Source organism: Sinohyriopsis cumingii, chromosome 1, assembly GCF_028554795.1.
Source record: "Sinohyriopsis cumingii isolate HCF-2022 chromosome 1, ASM2855479v2, whole genome shotgun sequence".
NCBI lineage: Eukaryota > Metazoa > Mollusca > Bivalvia > Unionida > Unionidae > Sinohyriopsis > Sinohyriopsis cumingii.
This window is the reverse complement of record NC_142961.1, coordinates 30714219-30738073: the sequence shown is the minus strand read 5'-3', so window position 1 is coordinate 30738073 and position 23855 is coordinate 30714219. Positions and strand designations below refer to the sequence as shown.

Below are 23855 nucleotides of genomic sequence, written 5' to 3'. Positions count from 1 at the left end.
TACACAACTTCTCCCTCCAGACTGAAGTAATTGGACCGCTAGCGGTAGGATTCTTTGAATCCTGAGTTCATCTTTAGAAAATACTCCTTGAAATCCGCTGATGTCTTTCAGTTTCTCTAAGATATCAAAGTTGTTTAGTAGATGGACCGCAGATTCATCTACCTCCTGGTACCGGGTAGAATTAACCCTTTCCCACGCACTATTCTCAGCAGATTGGGAAGTAGACGTCCAGCTATTCTTGCTAGCAACGGCCCTATGAATCCACCTTAGATCGCTTTCCGATTCGTCTCTTTTTTAATTTGTACTTTTCTTTGCTGTTTTACGTTTCTGAACACTTCCTATTTTGGGCATTTTTTATTTATGATCGTTGGACAAAAGTGAAATGCTTTGGCTGTTACACTAACTGTTTGATTCCATCGCGAGGCACATCTTTCTCAATGGCTCAGGATATGGCACCCGATGCAGCAGCTATCCCAAACGTACCTAGCACTGGTAGTAATTTGGATAGTACCGTTTTTTGCAATTGTTGCCATTGGAGGTTCCAGAAAACCACTACGAATTGCTTGCGATCTAGACCATTGCATTAACTTGCATTGCTGATAAATTTAAAATAAAAGATTTTTGCAGTCCTGTTTTATTGATTTTCCACTGTATTTTTGGATGGCAAAACGCTAGTATGCAGAGTTCCGAAATCAAACTTCAGCGAAACAGACTGTCGTTTAACAATAGCGTGTGTTAGTTGTTTACCTTGTCCCGGCTATAAATTCACCTCGTATATAATGTATTTCATTTTGTATTTATTTTTCTTCTGTTTTATAAAATTGGTAATGCAGTCAGTCCGCCAGCTTGTTAAGGGATCAAATCATTCCGCGCGCTTGTCTGATATAATTGTAAAGTGCAAAGCCTTTCAAGTGCAGATCACCTGGTAGTCAGTCTAGCCAGAAAATCAATACACTCCACTGCTTGTTTATTTGATAAAGTTATAACCGAAATGAAAAGTGCACAGCACTTCACACTTAATATTTAGATATGGACAGTCATCATGCCCTTGGTAGAATCGTTAAGAATCTGTCAGACACAATTATCGCGTAAGCATAATACACATTATTTGGAGCAACTAGAGCCTGTCCAGGTGACCACGTGACTTCAGTGTCAGAATTTGACCCGATAGTTCGTTCGCTATGCTTACAGGCATCAAAGTGAAATATCGGATAAAGTGTTCTAAATTCTTCGATTGAAATTTGAGATCCATTGACAGCATCTTGATATAAGCACGAAATATGTCTCTGTCAGCTAATGCTGCAGCATCAACTGCAAAGTTAAATTCGATCGCTCGTTCTAGATCCGGCTTAGAACTTATTCTAACAAATATTCGCCTGAAATCTGGACTATCAAATAAAGAATTCTCTTGAAGCTGACCTCCATGTCTATTATGTGGTTGAAACACAATAAATGTAGGCCTTGGTAACTGCTCACTTGGAGATGTTGTTATCCGCCAGGTATTATTGATCCTATTCGGTATTGCGGTTTGGTAAACTTTATTGTGCATAAAGTGTATTTTATTGTGAATGCTGTTAACATTGTCTCAAGTTCTATTGATTTATCGATCGATGGAACTACACGTGGCATCCGCAACGCTAATCGTGAAATTACAAATTGTGCATCATCACCATCAGCTCGCAGAAGACAATCGCTTCGATCAGCTTGGTAAAGTATAAGTGTATGTTTGATACCACGAACTATTTTATTGTAGTCTCTGCAAAATCCGAATATAGTGCTAAGCGGAAGCATCATAGTTATTTGATTCGAGCTATTTGTAAATGTTCTTCTTTAAACATAGCCCTCGTTATACACTTTTTTCTTCTTCTAATTTTTGATGTTCTGTTTACGATGGCTAATATTGCAGTTCCAGTAGCATCAAGAGCTGGTGTAGAATTTCATTCATATTACAAATATATATCAGCAGAGTCCTTACTGCAGCTTCATTAGTGGCTACATTTGATGCAGTAATTCCAAGAGTTGCAGCATTATTAATAAGAAAAGTTCTCACAAACTTCAGATTAGCATAAGCATCACTGCCAGCTAGAATTGTAATAGCATATGCGGTTCCGGTCTCTTTTAACCACATCATGTTTGTTGCAACAGATCGTAAGTAGTCGTCGCTGAACTAAACTACGTTAAGAATAGTACATGCAATTGACAGGTGCATATAATTATATTCTACTGTTTGATTAGCTAGTTGATATCTAGCGCTTCTAATAAGCTCCAACCGTTATTAACAATTGACATTTTGTACCAGCTACAACAGCAACTGGTGATACCGCCGTTATCATTATACTACATCGTACTTCAAGTACGGCTTTGTGTAGTAGCAGAAACACGTCCTCGTCCCTTGTATTAAAAGTTTGAATGCCAGTTTTGTTAGGTTCGTTTTGATCATCGTTGAGACATTCAACATACTCAAATTATGTTGTTGAGCCTTCTGTTGATATTTCCTTGGTCAGGTCAGGATAATATTTGAGAAACGTTCTTTATATGTTATTGTTAGAAAAAAATTAGAACGCCACAATATTTGGTTGAGTGCCAGCACTGTTCGCTAGCGAACCAGGTCTAGTTTTAGTTACTAATTTTCTAATAATTTCTTCGCCTGGTGGAGTTAGCAGATTTTTTTTGGTCGTTTTTATCAGCGGCTTAGTAGTTTCTGATGTTGTTGATGTTTCAGAAATTGCTTGTTTTATATCCCAATCCCTCACGAAAGGTGCAATGGGTGGTCCACCCTTGATTTTCTGTCCAACAGCAGCGCCTGCTGCAGCAGAAGTTCCTGTGCTAAAAATGTTTGATGCGTCAAATGCGATAGGCACTATTTTTTTTTTTTTTGGGGGGGGGGTTTGCAATTCAGGTACATTTACATATATTTTGGAGAATATATTTCCAAGGGAACCTCTTACGATATTTATGTGATAAAATTTTTGTTGTTTCATTTTGTTCTACAAAACTGTCTGATAACATAAACTGTGGCGATCATATCTGGGGGGAACAGAGCTATAGTCAGCTAACTGTGGTGAGCAGAGCTCACTGACCTCAGGTGCAGATAATATGTTACAATTTCGTTTTGGAAATTTAGCTGAGGGCCGGAGTGATCAGTTAGTTTCATCATGATAGAAGATGTTTGACTTTCAACACTAGCCGGATAGTATATTATTTGTCTTGGATTTACTTGCATTATTGAACTAGGTGGTACGTCAGGAGAAAAAGAATACATAGTTTGACCTTTACTGCAATGTGCTGTATACCACCTGCTGGCAATAAAGCAATTTATGAAATCAAATTTACTTCTGCTATGTCCACGGGTGACTCGCCATCGTATGAAACTGAAGCAATTTGCGTTTCAGTACCGTACTATTTTCGAGAAAATCCTAATAACGGCCCGGTGCTATTTGTGGTACTAAAATTTACAATGAAAATGTTTTTCAAAGTGATTCGGGCACGCAGTTTGTTATAGTTTTGAATGAGCTCAAAATTATCTGATGCAGATTCAATTTTAGTTGTACTGAATAACTTCATTGCTTTGTTTAGATCTGTAACGTTATAAGCGCGTTGCTGTATCTTGACAAAATCCAATCCCGGATCGATTGAAAAGTAAAATTCAAATTGGTTCTGATATTTGCCATGTTGTGCCAAGCAGTAGCTGAAACTAAACCTATTTTACATTATTTATCGCTGTCAAGTTCGATTGGTGGATTATAAATAGCAGAAAGTTTCCTCTGTCCGCTGCAGTCTGCATGAATCAAGCAGTAACGTTGTTGATAACATTCTTATTTTATTTATAATAATAATAATAATAATAATAATAATAATAATAATAATAATAATAATAATAACCTTATTTAGAGAGGATAACAAAATTTGCTAAGAACTAATCTACCTTGAGGCCCTCATACAAAGGAATTTATTTATTTTCGCTGCATCTCTGAAGCCACTAGATATATTGGGTTTGGAAGAAGGAAATATAGTGGGCATTTCTAATCTCAGCTGGAATATTATTCCAGAGGAGAGTTCCAGCGTACTGGAAACTTTTTTAAATAACTCCTTATTTGGTTTGGGAATTTTATACTGTATGGTAGACATGGATCGCAGGTGGGGAGTATTGCCAGGTAGCGTATACTTGAATAGTGATTGTAAATAATCAGGAGCACTATTATGAGATATCCTGTACATTAATTTGGCTTTTCTCAAACAGATTCGGTCTTTAATAGGTAATATTTTTAACTTACATTTCCCTTCTTTCTTTCTGGATTGATATTAGCCCAAATAGTCTTTTTTGAAGATGTGACAGCTTTGCTATGTTTTTATCACTTGAATTATCCCACACTGTGTTACAGTAGTCTAAATAGGTTTGTGTGTAACTGTTATACAATAGCTTTCGGTGACTTTCAGGGTATAACTGTCTTATCCTACTGAGAAGCCATGAACTTGAATTGATTTTATTTTACTGATATGTTTGATAAGTTCAATCCATAATAGATTATTATCTACCAAAACACAAAGTAGTCTATCATGACAGACCGTTTGCAAACTTTTATCCTTCCATGTCAGACATAGTTAATTACTACCAAAATTTGTCCTTTTTTGTCATGTTGAGATGAGAAATCATTTAGTTTTACCAGCATTTACCACTATGCCATTACATGTACACCCGTTTTTCCAGTTTGTTTAGGGCATTCTGTAAAGAAATTTCGAGTTCATGCTTTGCGTTTTGGATGTCTGACACTGTTGTGACATCTGCTTAGAGATCTGTGGATGATGTTGAGTCTCTTAGTAAAAGTGGTAGTTCATTAATAAATAAAATAAATAGTAATGGACCTAGAATGGAGCCTTGTGGTAAATGTACTCCATATCTAATTATTCCAGGTTCAGACAGAACATTATTTATGTCAACATGATGTGTTCTCTCATTTAAGTTTTGAAGTAAACCATCTAATTGTTCTTTCATCACATTGGTAGACTTTCAATTTCTTCAAAAAGATTTAATGATCCACCATGTCAAAAGCTTTCCTGAAATCTACAAATACAAATCCTATTATTCTACCGTGGTCAAGTGCTTGAAGCCATTTATCAGTTAGGGAGATCGAGGCAGTTTCGCATGACTGTTTCTGTCTAAAGCCTGAGTGAGGGTGTAACAGCAAGTGTTTGGTTAGATATGACATGAATGAGTCATGGACATGTTTTTCAATCAATTTTGACAAGTTTGGTAGTATTGGAATTGGTCGGTAGTTATCAGCATCATCCTTAGAACCATATTTATGAATAGGAGTTACTTTTGCAGTTTTCCATATTATGAGGTTGCAATGCTTAAATTGATTATGAACGTTATGCTTTCTACAATAGCGGAGGCAGAAGATTTAATGAGCCGTGGACCAATCTGATCAAGTCCTATAGCTTTCTTGGTATCAAGTTCACTGAGACATATTTTAACAAAGTATTTTATACTGGTTGGATAGAGAAACATACCTCCTTAGAGATTTTGCTGCTGCATAACATTTTCAGTTCGTTAAAGTTGTTTTCTATTACTGTTTCTTTTATCTTTATGGTACTGTTGGTGAAACGATCATTGAAAACATTTGCAATGTCAGTGTCATTAGTGACTATGGTGTCATTTACCAGAAGTGAGTGAATTTTATTTGTCTGATCTTTGTGTGTTTCTCCAGTGAGTTCAATGACGACTTTCCAAATGGAGTTTGTGCTGCTCTTTTTGCTTTCAAGCAATGATTGATAATAAGTTTTTTTTTTAGCTTTCTTTAATCATACTTCTTATTTTATTTTTCCATACTTTTTATTGTGCATGGTTTCCCTCAGCCTTGAATTGATCTCGTGTTTTCATAACATCTAGGATTTCAGTTGTAAGCCAATTAAGTTGGATTTCATTGTTTACTCGATGTACTTTCAGTGGTGCATGCTTAGAGACTACATCCATGAGTCAGTCCACATCCTCAGAGCTTCATCATTGTCATCCAAATTTTGGATCATATTCCATGGAACTTTAAAAAGGTCATTGAGATATTGTTCTTCATTAAAAAATTTGAACGATCTGTACGTGAACGTTTTATTTTTTTTTCTTGCATGTAACCTTTCTTGTCAAAAAAGTAGGATAGTGGTCACTAAGACCAACGTTCGGTATATTAACACAAGCCACATTCTCCGGTAGGTTGGTATAAATGTGATCAATAAGAATGCTTGATTATTTGATAGATAAAACTGAACTGACAGCAATCTGTGCTTTGCTGTTAACGAATCAAATCTCTATGTAAAATATAATATTCGTCGGATGTTATATAACCGTTTTATCTGAGATTATATAAAATTTCATCAATTTCGTTGTCAATTTCTGTGCTCGTATTTCCGTCTTCCATTGATGATATTAAGAGCACCAATCTATCAACTATTTCATCGGTCGGGTTAATAATCTTAATTCCACGACTATTTTTCATTTTTTGGTCAGCAATTCTTTTAATTAAGGTCTTAGGAACGTTATTTTGTAAATAAATCCTTTTTCCTGTTTATGTTATCAATTACAATATCGTAAATATAGCAATACTACCTTCTCTGTGCATATTAAAATATTTTTTTCTTCTAGATTATAATTTGTAGATTCTCTGATCTTATCAAAAGCCATTTTTTATATATATTATAATTCCATAACTGTCCACGTAATTATCTATCTCATCTTTACTCATTTGTTTTATATCATCAAGCATTATTTTATTCGCTTCAAACAAATTTTCTTTAAAATCTCTGAACTCGGTAACATTTACTGATATACAACTTCTCTCATTAGTTTCTTGATCATTTACGGAAAAACAGCTACGTATTTTTCTTTATCTCTGGCCTGCTCTGCAATTTGTTGTGATACTGCAGCTGGATTGCCTTTTTTCAATATTCTTTTCAGCAAGTTTGTTTGCTGCTCTTGAAGAATACCTCGTAATCCTTTCTCTGATAACTTTTTGAAGATCTTCCGGTGGTACCGCAAAAATATCTGTCAGTACTGCTTCAGCAACTGGCCTAAAAAGTCTAGCAGTTTCTTCTGCAGTTTGCTGTGTACCCCAACGTTCGTGCTCACCCTTCCTCTGGAATGCAGCTATAGTTGCAACACATTTCTTTCAAACCTCTATTCATTTCGCGTCATTTTTTCGTTTTATTTATTTTGTTAGATTAATTTTAGATGTTTAGCTAAACATTAATTTTCACAGTCGATGAATCTATCTATTCCACATCTGAATATACGATTTCGATCTCTTGCTGGCATATCAAATAAAAATAAACAGTGATATCCCTGATCAGAAGACTGCTCAGACGCTGCCATTCAACCAGTTGCGTTATGACAAAGTTCGGCAAATTTATCCTTTAATGCACCCCCGCACTGTTCTCAGGCTATATTTTGTACGTCGATATTTTCTAGGCCAGCAAATATTATGAAACAACCTATATTCGCCTGATGAATTTATCCACCTTTTAAAATCATGGAGCTAGGTATATTGCATTATATTTTCTGTTGCACGATAGGAAAAAAAAAGATTGTGTATTTTATTCATCTATGTATTGCTGAGCGGAATGTCATCAAATACAATTATTTTATGCTCGTCAGAATCTAGCTTGGCAATACAAATGAAATATTCAGGTTCTTTTGTGATCAATATATCATCACCGTCGCCAAGTTCATTTTTCAGTTTTACGTTGTATCCGCTGAGCAGCTTGTATTTATCCTGCTGTGGATTTATAGTTTAAATATAAACTCGATCGTTATTAAACAGGTCGCTAAGAAACAGACTCATCAGTAGGTTAGTTTTGACCGAACCAGTTCTTCATAATATCAGAAAATAACAGTCTGGTATGTCGTGGTTTTGCTGATGCTTGATTAATTGCTCCGTGTCAGAGTTAATTATGCCCATTCTATACCAGGTATTCCCAAAATCTTATCTCGCAGTAATAACAAGAATGGGCTATTACACAAACTTTGGTACGATAACTGACAGAACAACCGACTAAACAGATTCAGCTACAACCACTACGACTGGGTAGATTTAACAAATTATATTTAAAAAATCTGGAGATTAAACGACAGGTAATTTAAGTATGTCAGGTCAACAACTCCTAGAGCTTGAGATAATATACCCACCAATCAACCCAGATAGCTAACAGGCAATAGCTTTGCACAACTTTTCGTGGTCAGTAATGGAAAGTTATCGTTGTATGGTGGCAAGATGACTGGAAACCACAATATGAGTCTAAAAAAGAAAGATTGTAAATCATGAGACTTAATATCCCCTGCTAACATAAATAACGCACGTGTGGTAAGATATATATATATATATATATATATATATATATATATATATATATATATATATATATATATATATATATATATATATATATATATATATATATATATATATATAATACTAATAATAATAATGAGGACTTTGTATAGCACCTAATCTTTAGAAGCTCTACGCGCATTACAACATTAGACAACACCTATAAGATAAAAAACATATAATGATATGATTACAAAAACAAACACCATGAAATTAGAAAACATTAAAAACAAACATGCTGAGAATATTTAAGGTAGGAAACATTATTAGGTCTGTAAGTTTGTTCTTGCAGTCGAAATAAGTGAGTTTTGAGAGCCCTCTTGAATGTGATCACTGTGTCTTTGTGTCTAAGTTCAGTGGGCAATTCATTCCACGTTGCTGGGCCATTGTATGCAAAAGAACGCTGTCCATATGACTTTGTTTTCATACTTGGAATAATGAGTATACGATTGTCATAAGAGGAGCGTAGGTATCTTGCTGGTGTGTACACATGGGTGAGGTCGGATAGGTATGTTGGACTAGAGTCCGACAGTGAAACGTAGCACAGAGAACAAAGTTTGTGTTTGATTCTGAATCGAATGGATAGCCAGTATAGGGTACAAAGCAGTGGGGAGGTGTGCTCTGATCGTGGTACTCTAAATGTCATCCGAGCAGCTGTGTTTTGAACTTTTTGAAATTTTTGGAGTAGATATTGAGATGAACCAGACAGAACTGAGTTACAATAGTTCAGTCTTGAAAGTACTAATGAACACACAAGTGTTTTAGTGGCATCAACTGAAAGATATTTGCGAATTGAGCTGATGCGTCTCAGCTCAAGATATTCAGCCTTGCATATGTTCATGACATGTCGGTGCAATGTGAGAGTTCTGTCCAGAGTAACACCTAGGTTTCGTACTGATTGTGTGAATTTAATGTTGGTGTTGCTGATATTTATTGTTTGAGGTAAAGGATGTGAATGAGAAAGTTTTTGTGTTGTGATCAGAATGGCCTCAGTTTTATCATCATTCATCTGCAGCTTGTTACATGTCATCCATGATTTCACATAAAAAATGCACCTCTGTACACCTTGGATGGTAGCATCAACTTCAGTTGGATGGCTAGATTTGTATATTTGGGTGTCATCAGCATACAATTGGTGAGACACTGGATGATGATCTATGACAATTGAGAGTGACTGAGTGTATCGAATGAAGAGAACAGGTCCAAGAACATACCCCTGTGGAACACCACAACATAGATCAACTGGGCTGGAGTGTATTCCATTTGCAGATACAATTTGTGTGCTGTTGACCAAGTAGCACTTGAACCACAGTAAGGCTGTATCATGAATGCTAAATACATGTTGGAGACGGTGAAGTAATATATTATAGTCTATTGTGTCAAATGCTGCAGACAAATCAAAGAGGGTGATGACTGTAATCTTTCCGCTATCCAAAGCAGAGAGAATGTCATTAACTATTTTTAGAAGAGTGTTTTCAGTACTGTGGCAAGGGCGATATGGAGATTGTACATTGCTAAAAAAGACTATTGGAATTTAGATGCGATACAAGCTGGGAAAGAAGATATATATATATATATATATATATATATATATATATATATATATATATATATATATATATATATATATATATATATATATATATATATATATGGGACATTAATATTTAATACTCATCTTGATAAAACAACATTGACCAATAATAACGATTCTGTAAGAAATGTAAAGTTTTTGAAGGATAACTTTGTAATAACATCCGGTGATACTATGGTGGGAAATCTGGACATAGGATCGAATAAGACAAAAGTACGGCAATTCCATCAGCGGTATCAGATTTACCACCCCACCCCCCAAATTACGTCGACGATAACATAGCAACGATTACTACATCACGAGTAGCAAAATCCGGTGATAAGATGACAGGTATGTTAAGCATGGTCTTGAATAAAATAACAACGAACTATAATGCAGTCGCCCCATTTGATCTTACAAATAAATTTTATGTTGACGCTGAGATAAGTGCAGCATCGGTAAGTGCAATTACTTCTACAGATGCCAATTATCTTAAAAAATCAGGAGGCACAGTTACAAGCGCGATCTATATGGTCAATAATAATATAACTTATACGGACGAGCCTGTATCTTTATCCGGTCTTACCAATTAACATACGTGGATAGTGTTACTAAATCGTATACAAAACGAGCTAAAAATGGTGTCGGTCACATTCCACATTTCACTGATGCTCTATATAATCATTGGGGTTTTGCAGCATCTGCATCAAGTTTTTATTCGCAAGAAAAGCCGGATTATTAGTTTGCTTTTAATATCCCTCTATCTGATGGATTAGAGTGGATCGAAGACGGAGAAATATCTAACTTTGGGATCGAAATAAAGTGTCCAGCGGCCGTAGAAATATGGAAATTTCAACTACGAGGTCAAATAAATGTTTATGTCGGAGAAATTTATGACTCAAAATAAGAAGGATCGAATAATGACTTAACATGGACTAAGCTTCATATGAAATCGGATTTCTATATTTCTAACACTATTCATTTAATATTTGATCCTGAAGAAACATAAATAGGTACTTTTATTTCCGGAGTTATGTCTTTAAAGCGTCGGGTCCATTTCCGGGTTTGACGATGTTCCAGAATATACACTTGACGATTTAATGTGATCATAATATATAATGTCTGTTGATCCTCAGTCGATCAGAGTCACAAAAGAGTTTTATAATTTTATACTAATCCCGAAAACGGTGATCGAAATAACTGATGTTGATTCGCTAAACCCAGAGAGTGTAGAGGAGGCAATAGCAATAAATGAAAAATGGCGTTAAACCCTAGAACAACAACAACACGATAGCGAATGATCTAAAATTTATGCGAGACCATGCTTAGAGAGTGTGTTGCGAAATGTACAATTATTGATTTTTTTGTAAATTCTCCGCGAGTTGTTAATAGCGCACATGCGTTTAGCAGACAAACACATGACCTGCAAATCTCAGCGAGTTTTTAATAGGGGATTGAAATTTTGTATGAATGTTAGATACAGTAAATTTAGTGAAATATAAATATTTATCGCTAGCAATTTCAAACAAAAACCGCCAGCGAATTATTAATTGCGGATTGGAATTTTATGTGAATGTTAGGTATGGAAATTTTGTGTGAAATATAAATATAGATCGCCAGCGATTTCAGGTTCACCAAAAAAAAATCAAAAAACGCGGCAGTGAGCTTAAATGGGCGTATCTAAGCCAACCCTAGTTTGTGTGACGACGATATGATTCAGTGGTAGGTCCTTGACAGGTAATCATAAATGAAATTGATTATATTGCCTAAACAAGTTGTTTTCGTATTTTGTTCAGACTACCATGGGTAATCATGCTGTCGTCCTAATACAAGATAGTGTTTTGGTTGATATACTCCATTAAAGCTCACTACTCATACAATCAAACTATGTGAAACAAATGATACAAACTAATTCTTGTTCGCATTAAGCCGATGCGTTTCTATTTATCTAAAACTTGGAGATATAAGACTAGAAAATCTATATAGAAGATCCCTGAACAATTCTTAAATTTTATCTGTGTTTTGGAAGACAGTCTTCAAACGTGGAAGCTATTGATGAATGTAGACGTTATAATATGTACAAGTATATTGACTAATACATTAGATGTGGGTGTAAATTGTTGCATTGTTTTGGTTTAGACTAACAGGGGTCGGGTGTAATTATACTGTCGTCCTAACACGAAATGGGTTTTGGCTGATAAACCCCATTTAAGCTCACTACTTGCATGATCTTTTAATATTTTAGCGTCGTCACATGTTCTTTATTTAAACGTTCAGCTTTAGCTCTGTTAAATTCATGTGAACATTTTAGAAGTTGTCCAACAAGAATCTTTTGGCTTTTGTCAAGTGATCTTTTCGTTCTTTGTCTAACCATGTCTTCGTTTTATATTTTTTTCTCTTTGTTCCATTTACCTTACACGGAACTTTGGACGGTTACTAAAATATTTCAAGCGATTCAAAAGGCTACTCGCAAGCTCACTGGCAATGTTACTTTGAGTAGTGGCAATTATTGTTTTGAAATGTAGTTGCTTGCATTAAAGAGATGGATTTCACGTTGTGTGGATAAAAAGGATATGACTAAGTTTTATAAAACTAGCATTTATTGTAAACTGTCAAAAATCGTACTATGAAAACTATTTACAAATGACACAACTAATCAGAAATATAGATATTCTGAATCAATAGACAAAGAGACTTTAATGACGAAAATATAAGATTAATTCAAGAGATAAGTGGTGTGATTTAGAAGTACTGAAAAAAGCATTAAATTCGATGCAACGCTGAAAGTGTCAGGGGTTACTGAAATTGATTTTACCACAGATAGCTAGATTGAAGATAACAAAACATAAAGAGTTAAACATAAAATCGTATCATACCTTTTCCGATCCCGAATATGAGAAAATGTTTTTATTGGTCATATACAAATAGCCAAATAGTGCGAAGATGCGAGCCTCATAAAGATAAGAGGAAAGTGTTCAATCGTTTACGATGATTAATCGATTATAGAAGAGATTTTAAACAGAATTACCATTAGTGAAAGGCAGTTATGGGCGCAAGACATCTGGCGAGCCAGTCCTGGCTCGCAAACCGAACATGAAGAATATGTATCCATGAGCTTATGGAGGCATTTATTGAAATCGGACAAATCTGGCTTCAGATTTGGCTTGATTTGCGATTTCTGCTAAACGAAAAAGCTCGTTCACCATTGGGTCGCCAGATGCCTGGCGCTCAGCAACCGCCTTTTGCTTTGTTACCACACATAAAGCAAAATAATATGTCATATTTGTGTTACCTAGATATCACTTGACATAAAAGATGCTAGCCAATTAAATGTAAGCATATAATATTACAACAGACATACGTGCAGTTTTGGAAACATGTTTACGAGTGTATAAAGGCAAGGAGAAATCAGCAGAATGGTACTGAATCGTGGCAACGGCATCTGGTGAATCAGAGTTTGCTACAGTCCCTGGCGTCTGTCCACGTGGTACAGTTGGAGACATGGCTCTAAGAAAGCTAGGTGAAAAATCTGCCGCTGTTACGTTGCCATGTCTTGGGAGGGGGCGTTATCTTAGCCAGAGATCAGGTGAGAAAGTCATTCGCAACGATATTTGTATTCAAGTCTTATATAGTTTTAGATAAACCCTGACTGCTACATGATTGACGACAACACAACTATTCTTCTGGAAATGTTCTTTTGTTGCTAGAGATATCTACCAAAAGCCAGAATATTCAGTTTCACGATTATTATCCTGCTTGAATGTCTCTGTGGTCGCTTCATATGGCATGTTGGTCGAAAAAGTTTTTCGCAAGTGCACAGTAACACAACTTGGATGTGGCCCATACTAAGACATAAAATTTCACAATAGAGAGAAATCCGCAGATCTGTAAAACATACAGTCACGTTTGGCATCATGGGAATTTTTGTTGACTTATCATGCTTTTCTCAAACTGGGAGAATCTACCTAAGTAAAATCGGATACTTTGTTTAAGAAAGATCTGCATAGAGAATACGATCACATTATTGTAGACATAAAAGAAAACCAGCCACGAGATATTTCTGAAGTTGTTGAAAAGCCATCACCAACAAATGCCGTGACAAAAAACTAGTCGCGATCGCTTGCCTTGGAAAATACTGCGTTGACCACTTTATAAATAGCTTACTTGAGGAAGTAAAATATGAAAGCGCTATTCCGATGGCACGGATGACTTAGACTGTAAATGACTGAAGCAATTTTATCAAATATAACAGATGTTATAACACATGTTAGATTTGTAGGGATCCACTTGCTTACGACCGAGTCAGAGATCACTATCATTTATTGGCAAATATCACCAGTGTAATCTGAAGCTGCACGAATTTATTCCGGTGGCGCCGCATAATTTGAGCGGCTGTGACTCGCATTTAATAGTAAAACACTTTGAAAAATATAACCAGGACATTTCTTTCATTCCAAACAACATGGAAAGTTACATGCCATTTTTACCTAGCTATCTGTGTTTTATAGACAGTTATCAGATTTTAGGTAGTTCTTTTGGCGAGTTAGTCGAAAATACAAAAGTTTTGTACCATGCTTGATCATATTAACTTAGTGATGCTTAAGGAATATATCCTTAAGGTTGCATGTCATAGTGGGACAAATTTTTGAAACAATTCTGCCACAGAAAAAAAAGTCTTTAGTCAGCTTGAAAATTAGGATGTTTCTGACGCGGAATACGAACAGGCTTACTTGTATTCCTTTCAAACCTGCCAACAAATACACATTATCTCTTGTTACAGACATTGTTGTTTGCATTTTCAATTCATGACATCTATAATATCTCCGAAGACAGGCCAATACACAGTGGATCTGTGCCTTTCTTTATGACGCATAGCATGACACAATTTGTAAGCATTTGCAAAATAAACCCGAGTTTTGCTGGACTAGTAATTTTTAACTATACATTACATTGTTCTTGAACCGGATTTAAACACTGAGTAGAATTATTGGTATTTGAACCCCCAATTTCTCAGCTACTATAATAACTTTGTCTCCTAACCTTCGTCAGTGAGAAGGAGAACTGGTGTTCTTCATGTAAAAATATTTTAAAAAGCAATAAGAACGGTACACTTACTTTTTATATTTTCATTAAACTAGAACATTTCCTCCTCGGTCTGTTTTTGATACATCTGGTTTTATGTCAAGCTTATTGCTTAACTTCGAAAAAGATGAACACCGTAGTTCCACTGTGTCAAAAAAGGTTAAATTTGTTTATTTGAAAAGCTTTGTTTTGTTAGGGACGCACATTGAGCAGGGTGTAAGTAAGTAGCGAGCGATAGCTGGGAGATCATGCTTGTTTATTCTGTATTTTTCTTTTATTCTGTATCTTAATTTTAAAAAAATGAACATTTTTTCCTTAAAATATATAATATTATTCTCACAGCTATTAATTCATTTAAAAAATATTGTTTTCCACGGTTTTTTTTTTTGTTTGGAAGGGGAGAGGGATCAATGCGACTCTCGTGCAGGCGTAGTTTCGTAAAGCGCAATTTTGCGACGGCTCAAAGAGTGAGTTTTAAGTGACATATTTCAAGTCGAGTGGTCTTTTGATTCTGAGGAAGAGAATATTGAAACAGAATTAAGACTTTAAGAATTTGTTTTGATTATTTCTCATTTCAACATATATTAATCAGCCTGTTCATGCTTTCTATTATTTCACCATTGCGTACAGAAGGGTAGACGTAGATACAACCTATTGTTGATACATCTTAGCTCCGTCCCAGCATATATAGCTGGTTAGAACTTAGAAGTGACACCCTGATTATATCTAAAAGTGTATTTATTGTGGGTTGACCCTGTCCTCCCTTAAATCATCTGTGTATGTTCATTGTATAAAAACAATAATGTTGATTTTGAATTTTGCAGGGTTAATTTCTTTTTTATCATCATATTTGTAAGTTTTTTTAAATCACATGAAGTCAAAATTTTATGTATTTTCCGACCCCCATAGGACTTTTTAGGGGTCCGAGTTCCATAAGTTTGGACTACCGATTTAGGATCGTACTATTGCCCCAGTGACATGTTAATGTCATGGGCCAATTTCCTCCCCCTTGTTTTTCTTTATATTGTTTTTTATGTAGTTGACTTTGCCAGAGTCATTTAGCCCCTTTTATTCGTGTATATATATATATATATATATATATATATATATATATATATATACACGTTTTAGGTGCGTTGTGGGCAGTCATCCCGAAAGTGGGTTTACGGGAAGGACATGATATAGTTTACATTTCAAATCAAAATACATATACATAGGTTGTATTTCTTACATAGTAATTATGTATATGTTGAAAATAAGTATATACACTTATGTTATAGTCCTATTCATGTTTTCGGTTCGTGGGCAGATATATATATTTCATGGGCAGTTTTGACCTTTAGGTTGAAGATGACAAAGTAACTGCCCAAAAATACGTTCACGAAGAACAAACATATAGCATTCTGCCCGTGAATACGGTCACGGGAACAATATATAGCGTACTGCCCACGAATACGTTCACAAGTAACAAATATATAGCATGACTTTCCGGTGTGCGCGCGCAAAATGGTTGTCAAGACACGACGATAAACATTAATCTATTAAAGCATCCTTTGCAATGGCCAGCGTACATATAGCGGACGTGAGGTTCGTTTTTCACAGCTTGTTTGAAATAAATGGATGATTATATATCCAGTGTAACAACTTGTCTTGACAGCTTATGGATGCTAATGTTTGACATTTATTGTGAAGATGATTGTTCACTGCTTGTTGATGAATTCGTAGCTTCTGTTAATCGATGCTATAGCTCAATTTAACTGTCATACACTGATATGTTTAAGTCTGCTTGCACAGTTAACTATGCAGAGTTATGGAAATATAACAAATTGGTTTTAATAACTTTCAGAGTTTGTTTTACTATTACTCAATATTTGTTTCAAGTACTATAAAGGCTGTGATAGGTTGGGTGGCTTAGATTACAAATCAGGCCCTTCTCACTTGGGGGGGTGGGGGGTGGGTACTGCCCATTATGAATATTACTGGTCCTAGATGTCCAACCTGATATTTATGACATATAGGTTCAACATCTTACTGCCAGCAGAAATGGTGTTCTGTAGTATTTTTCCCAGTCAATAGTTTATGGATATATTATGTCATGTACTATGCTTGTTTAATTCTCTCATCTCAGTTCTGACGTTACCATTGAATGCTATAATGTTCCCAGACATCCGGTATTCTTGGTTATTAAAATTATATATATACACAGATAACTGAAGGTGAGTTCTCATTATTCCCTAACAATTGTAATTAGTGGGGCTGTAGCAATTGATGGTCTGAGAATTCAAGTTAACTGGTTCAAAACTTGGGTAAACAACAAACTGTTTTCTTCCTTTGACAAGCATCATAAAGTTTTGCATCTTTGTCTCTCTGATGACTGTGGTACACAAGTTACAGACTTTGCCTTAGAATGAGCCTGATTTTTGATACTTGTTACTGAATGGGGTGGGGTAGGGAAGTAACAAAATTATTAAAGGTGGAATGTATGCAAACCATGCTGGAAATAGATATGTGCCAGCAACTGCAACATGTAAGCTTCAATCAATTTGGAAACTATAAGCTTTATCCTGTAAATATTAACAGTTCACACCCTGTATAAAAGGTGATTTTGTGTTTGATTAACTGGAACTGTTAATTTATTATGTTAAGGAATTTATTGTTTTAACCCTAGTAAATGTAATATAATTAGGTCAAAAGTTCCAGTTTGTTTATTGTTTCCAGAGTTGATTATTGTAACTGGAAGAACCTGTTTCTAAGTGTTAAATGAAACGAAAGAGATATTGTTTACTCAAGTGATATAAAATAAAAGTTTAAAATGAACTGAAAGAAATATTGTTTATTCAAGTGATACAAAATAAATGCAAAAGTGTATATTCATTAAGAAGTGTATTGTCAATTGCAAATAAATGAAGATTTATCTTATTTTGTTCTTTACTTGTGTACAAAATTATACCTGGATTGGGCAATAATTACTTGGACTCCATTTGGAAAAGAAAAATCTATATGTCCTAAATACCTAATGTTCATATCATAATGCTCTTTTAATGGATGATTATGCTTTTCAGCTGACGTTACCATATTGCCAAGTGAACTAATAGTATGGCCTTCGGTGTGGCCCACTAATCACATTTGTAAATGAATTATGCATACAATAGAGAAATAGCTCTTAAAATATCTTATGAGTTGAACAATGTGTGTACAGAAATAAACATGAAGCAAATCTTTGAACTTGTATGCCACACATGCAAGTGAATTGGTGGTTTTCATATGTAACTTGTGTACTCTTATGGCTTTTGTCTATATTACTTTTAGCCATTTCTATTCACACACCAGAACACAACCTTTTTTGTCTGATTCAGGTACTAATGCAAAACTTATTTCAGCTGTAACTGAAGTATACAGAATTTTTCCTGACGTTGAGGCCTACTGTGTAGACAGTATAGCTGTAAGTCATCAAATCAAATGGAAGACAACAGTGTGCAGTTGAAGAAAATGATATATACCCAGTACCATTTAGAGTTATCTTAAAGAAAAGTCACAATGCACACTGATACAAGTAGTTTTAGAAAATGCATTTGTTCCACATACATTTTAACTTAACCCAAAAGTTCAGTCTCTTGCCTAAAATTCAATCAGATGTATGCATTTATTCCATAAAACACAAAGATATAATGAACCAAATCATTTTCATTATTGAGTTAGGTAGTAGGCTATGTTAAAGAGTGCAATCACTTTATCGATTTTTTTTTCCATTACATTTTTATTTATTATAAAATGACATTTCTTAGTGGAGTGCTAGCAACTGTAACTTGAGGAATATTTTGTACATGCTGGCCTAAGTGTCATGAATATACTGTGCTACATTTTGCTTTATTAGGTATAATACTATCATGAGACTTGCTTGATTAAATCCTGAATTTGTCAGTTACACTTACAAGTCCACTGGTAGAATTTAAAATCTGTGACAGTTTGGGAACTTTTTTTGCAGTAACTGCAAATCACTTTGCCTTCACAGTCAATGAATTCAAGCCATTGATAATTGTCAAACCATTGTGACTGAAAATGTGATTGTCTCTTAGTTGTGTCCTATTTGATAATTTTGCTGCCACAGAGTCTGGATTGTGTCTCTGAAGAAATAGTTCATCTAGACTCTGTTGCAGTATTACATTTTATATGTTCAATTTAATGAATTTTCTTTCTTTGAATCATTCTTATGTCATAACTTGCGAAAATAGTTTAGTTAACAATATTTATTCAAACAGAAAAGATAACCTCACTTGACAAATCATCCTACTAAAGTGATCATGGCATACACTTTTATCTTTGAAATTCAAATATTGCCCACTCGTTAATTAACATAACTAATATTGCACATTGAAGGTGATCATATGTATCATCAGTTTTAAAAAAATAAAGACATAATACTATCATTTAATCACTGCATACAGGAAACAGACACTTGTGTCTGTAAAATGCCTTTCATTGGATTACTTTGGTTTATTAAAACCAAACAGCAATCCACTCAGGATTTTCTAGGATAGATACAGAGAATATATTATGGTCATTCAGAACGCTATCAATACATCAGACCAGATTGTTTTTATTATTATTTAGGCAAAATAACTTAGTAAGTCAGATGGCAAACATGAGGATGGTGATAGGTTATGTGGAATTTGCATTGAATCATCTGATCCCAGAAGATTTGATACAATGTCACTGGCTGTGGTAATCATCAAGTGCAGTTGCACGGCACCATAAGACTTATCAAGATACCATAAGCTAGAAAGATGAAGAAAAAGAAAAACGATGACCCAAAGACAAATCCTGCAAACTGTGTGCAAAAATGATTCCACAGATTATAGATGAAAACTTTACTATATTTAGCTTCAAGATATTAATAAATTCGGATTACTTCCTCCAGTCTGCTACAGTAATTCATGCCCATTGCACTCATAAATTGATTATAGTCCTTGCAGTATTTTGTGTGGGCCACAATATTTTAATTGATGCAGCTGATGCTCCATTCTTCAGTTCAGTGTTGATTCAAACATAGCAATGTCCCTTTGGGATGTGTGCATAAATAAAGAATGCCTGTCCCTTCATTACCACACTTGTTGAATTTATCGTGTCTCTCTGAAAACTGTACCATGTGAGAAAGAATTTTATAAACAAACTGGACATAAGTATTGCTAGACATATACTCAGACCTGAGACTTCATAAAAGACTGCTTACTTGTGAGGCATTATTAGTGCTAGGGCTTGAGGTAATAACTTGCTATATGTTTGGTAAGGCAAAATAAGGGGCCTTATGACTTAAATTGAAACTGTGAAAAAACAAAAGGTTCAAATGCAATAAACTTTTGTTTTTCCTCATTTGTTATATTACAGTGCCATGAAAGGTCATTTCTTTTATCTTTTTAATCCCTTGCCAATTTTAAGTCATCATCACTAACCAAGTCTCTAAATCAATTCTTGGCATATTTAGCTAAAATGGTGTCTACTGTTCCATTATATCATTGATTGTTTAGCTTGCTTGTATGGAGCTTAACACCATTTTTCAGGACATCATAGACTTTACATGGCAGCCAACATATTTATTGGAAGAAATCAACACACATAACGCTACTGGCAAGCTTTCTCATATACACACATTGGTTGGACTAGAGAGAGTTGATTAGTGATGTGTATGCCTAGACCATTCTATAATCCAGGGCCCCATGATTGAATACAGCTTAAAGAAATTAACCCTAATTCAATTTCCTTGTTGCATTTAAATCATAACACCCACCATGCAAAGTGACACATGTCTCAAGATTTTCAAATTTGTATATGTTTTGCAACTTTTAATTCTGAGTTGATGCATGTGGATGTGGAAATTCAGTTACTGAATACTTAGCTACTTATATAAGGAGCTCTCACACTGGTAAAAGCATGCAATTGGGATTGTATTTGCAAGAGGGCAATTAATTGTTCAAAATACTGTTTTAGCTAACTACATATGCGAAGGGTTGATGTATAAAAAAGAGGATCAAGAAATCCTAGCTGGTAAAGATAATTGTATCCAACTTGACAGAAAGTGAGAAGGCCTTTTAATTTTGTACAGCAGTTTCATTAAGGAACCAACTATAATACCATTAGAAGTTTATGAGCAGCAAAAACCACATTTAGGACCAACTAGACATCAAAACCATATGCATAGTTCCATTTACGGCCAACCAGACATCAAATAGGTCATCTAGTGAAAGCACAATGTCAAAATGACCAGCCATCTAGGAGAAGTAGCAAGGAAGGGGTTTTCCAGATGCCCATTAAAACAGCCATATTGGAGGTTAGATTGGCACTATTTTCATTTACGTCCAACTAGACATAAGAAGTCTTTCACTGATATGACGATTCATTCAGGAGAAGTAGTTATACCAAGATTTTCAGGATGGCCACATTGGTGGCCTTATAGGATGTCTGTACAGCACCATAATTCTCATTCAGGACCTGCTAGACATCAACATAAGTATTTTGTACACATGTTGACACGCTGACACAATTATCCATTCAGAAGTAGCGATAAAAAGTTTCTTAATATGGCTACTGTGGCAACCACATTGTATGTGTGAGTGGCACCATCTTGTTTTTTCTTCCAGATATTTTCACACAAATATCATATTTAAAGATAACATGAATTCATACAAGATCTTGTCAGTTTATTTCATAACAGATTTTTCCCTCATATTAATATAATCTTTTGAAAACATTTATACATTATAGTTCTAGAAATTTTTCATGCTCTCAGAAACTATTAAAATCACAGCAGAAAGTGTTATGTTATATCTTTATTCAGCACTGAAAAATATTTATGAACTCTTAAAGTTTTTTCCCCTATATTAACTTAATTTAATGAAGATTTTCAGACTATAACCTTTCCATTGGATTTATTTTTTCAAACATGGCGTAAAATGTTATAGTAACCAATTTTTACATTGCCTTCACCATTGCAGAAATCTCTATAATCAATTTCCTAGTAAAGAAAAGCCAAGAAAATAAATGGACAGTTAATATTCACTTCAGGATCACAGACCTGAGGCAAATATGTCATTGTTAAATCAAACATTTTTATTGTGTTTCCTTAGACCTAAATATATATATATACTTGCTGTTACTCTAAACGAAGGCTGGTGATCCAGTTGATAACCTTTTGGGGGTTTTAAGGATGTCTTTAAAATTAAGGCCTTAAAAATGTTGAGATCTTATATTAAAAATGACAATTTGAGCCTTGCAGATTCATGTCCACAGGTGCCCAAATAAAAAAAAAAGGGGGGGGGGTGCAAGGGGCAAGCTTGTTGGTGTGTTATAAAATAACTGACTTATCATCGGTGTGCTGACAGGTGATGTGTAATTAAATCACTGTTGTAATATTAATAATGAGTGAGTCTGCACAAAGGAATTTCATACAGCTAAACTAGCTCAACAACTAGAGGCAATTAAGAAATATATCCACATTCGTGATTCTGTCAAATGGCAGATACAACAGCATCAGGAAGCTCAAGTGGCATTTACAGAAGGTAAAGAGCTGCTATACTTGTTATCTTTTTAGGGATGTGCTTGGATTTTGCCCTCAAGCTGGAGCAGTCATAGGATATATAATAAATCGCCACGGTCGGAATTTATCCCCAAGCTGGGGTAATCGATGGGTAAAGTCTTATCCACAGTCGGGGTTTTATTCAAGCTTCAGGTACAAGTTTTTGTGCATCTCCATGCCCTTGCATAAAACACAGTTACACGTTTTTTTATATAGATATTTTTCAGTTGTAGACAGGAATAATAAGTATTTGCGAGTGTTTGAAATGAATGGGTTCATTATGAATTGAGTGGCACTACATTTCAAAAGCAAAATTGGATTGAAATGCAAGAACTGTAGTACGGAATTAGTGTTGGTTCTGGATCGTAGAATGGAATTGTGTGTGTGTGATTGGATTTTTAACGTAGCTTGAATAATTTTTCAGTCATATTGCTACGATGTCTGCAGTGTGGCAGTTTATAGTGATGTATAGCACTGGGGCATCATGCTGCAAACATGTAGTATGATGTTGCACCCAGTCACATTATCCTGACACCAGGCCGATCAGTCCTAACACTAACCTCTTAATGCTGAGCGTCTAGCGAGGTAGCTGTTAATACCATTTTTGTAAGTCTTTGGTATGACTTGGCTGGGGTTTGAACCCATGACCTCCCGCTTCTGAGGCGGACGCTCTAACCACTAGGACACCGGAGTGGTCAGAATGGAATTGTAACAATTACAATGGAAGCAATTTGTATTATGCTTGTTGGGGCATTCCTCACTGATGGCTGTCAGTGACATCATCATGGGAATGTGTAACAGCCACATTTTGTAAGAACAAGGTGTAGTTGGTGAACAATACAGACACTTTTCTGCCATTTCCACTGGCATCATCTCATATGATGTTATTTAAAAAAACTTCCTACAACATACTCACAACATATAAAACCTATATGCAAATCTGATGAAAGCTGCTTGTGTTTCTGAAACACATATTCCATACTGGTAGCAAGAATGTCCAAATCTACATTACAAAAATGAAAACATTACCATCCATCTAGGAGTTGCAAATGTATGAAATCCTCTTGTTGGGTAGTTTTACTAACAGGCTTTACAGCAGGGCTTTCCATTAGATTTAAATGTGGCAGGTAAGTTGACAAAGTAGGGTGGGGGGTTGGGGGGACCTACCCCAATGGGGATAATTCATTTTTTTTTTAAAGTAGCATGGTGTAAAGTAAAAGTAGATGGGCTGATAAGGAATCCACTGAATTTACAG

The 23855-nt window shown here is 35.1% G+C and overlaps 1 long non-coding RNA gene across 1 annotated transcript in view; it reads right to left on the bottom strand.

Moving 5' to 3' along the window:
- Window positions 1-7897: 7897 nt before the first annotated feature.
- The window catches only part of LOC149806629 (uncharacterized), a 99214-nt gene continuing 83256 nt past the window's right edge, over window positions 7898-23855 (bottom strand). The window contains exon 3 of the long non-coding RNA XR_016424832.1: window positions 7898-8282. This is a non-coding gene — a long non-coding RNA (uncharacterized LOC149806629). The remainder of the gene's footprint in view (window positions 8283-23855) is intronic.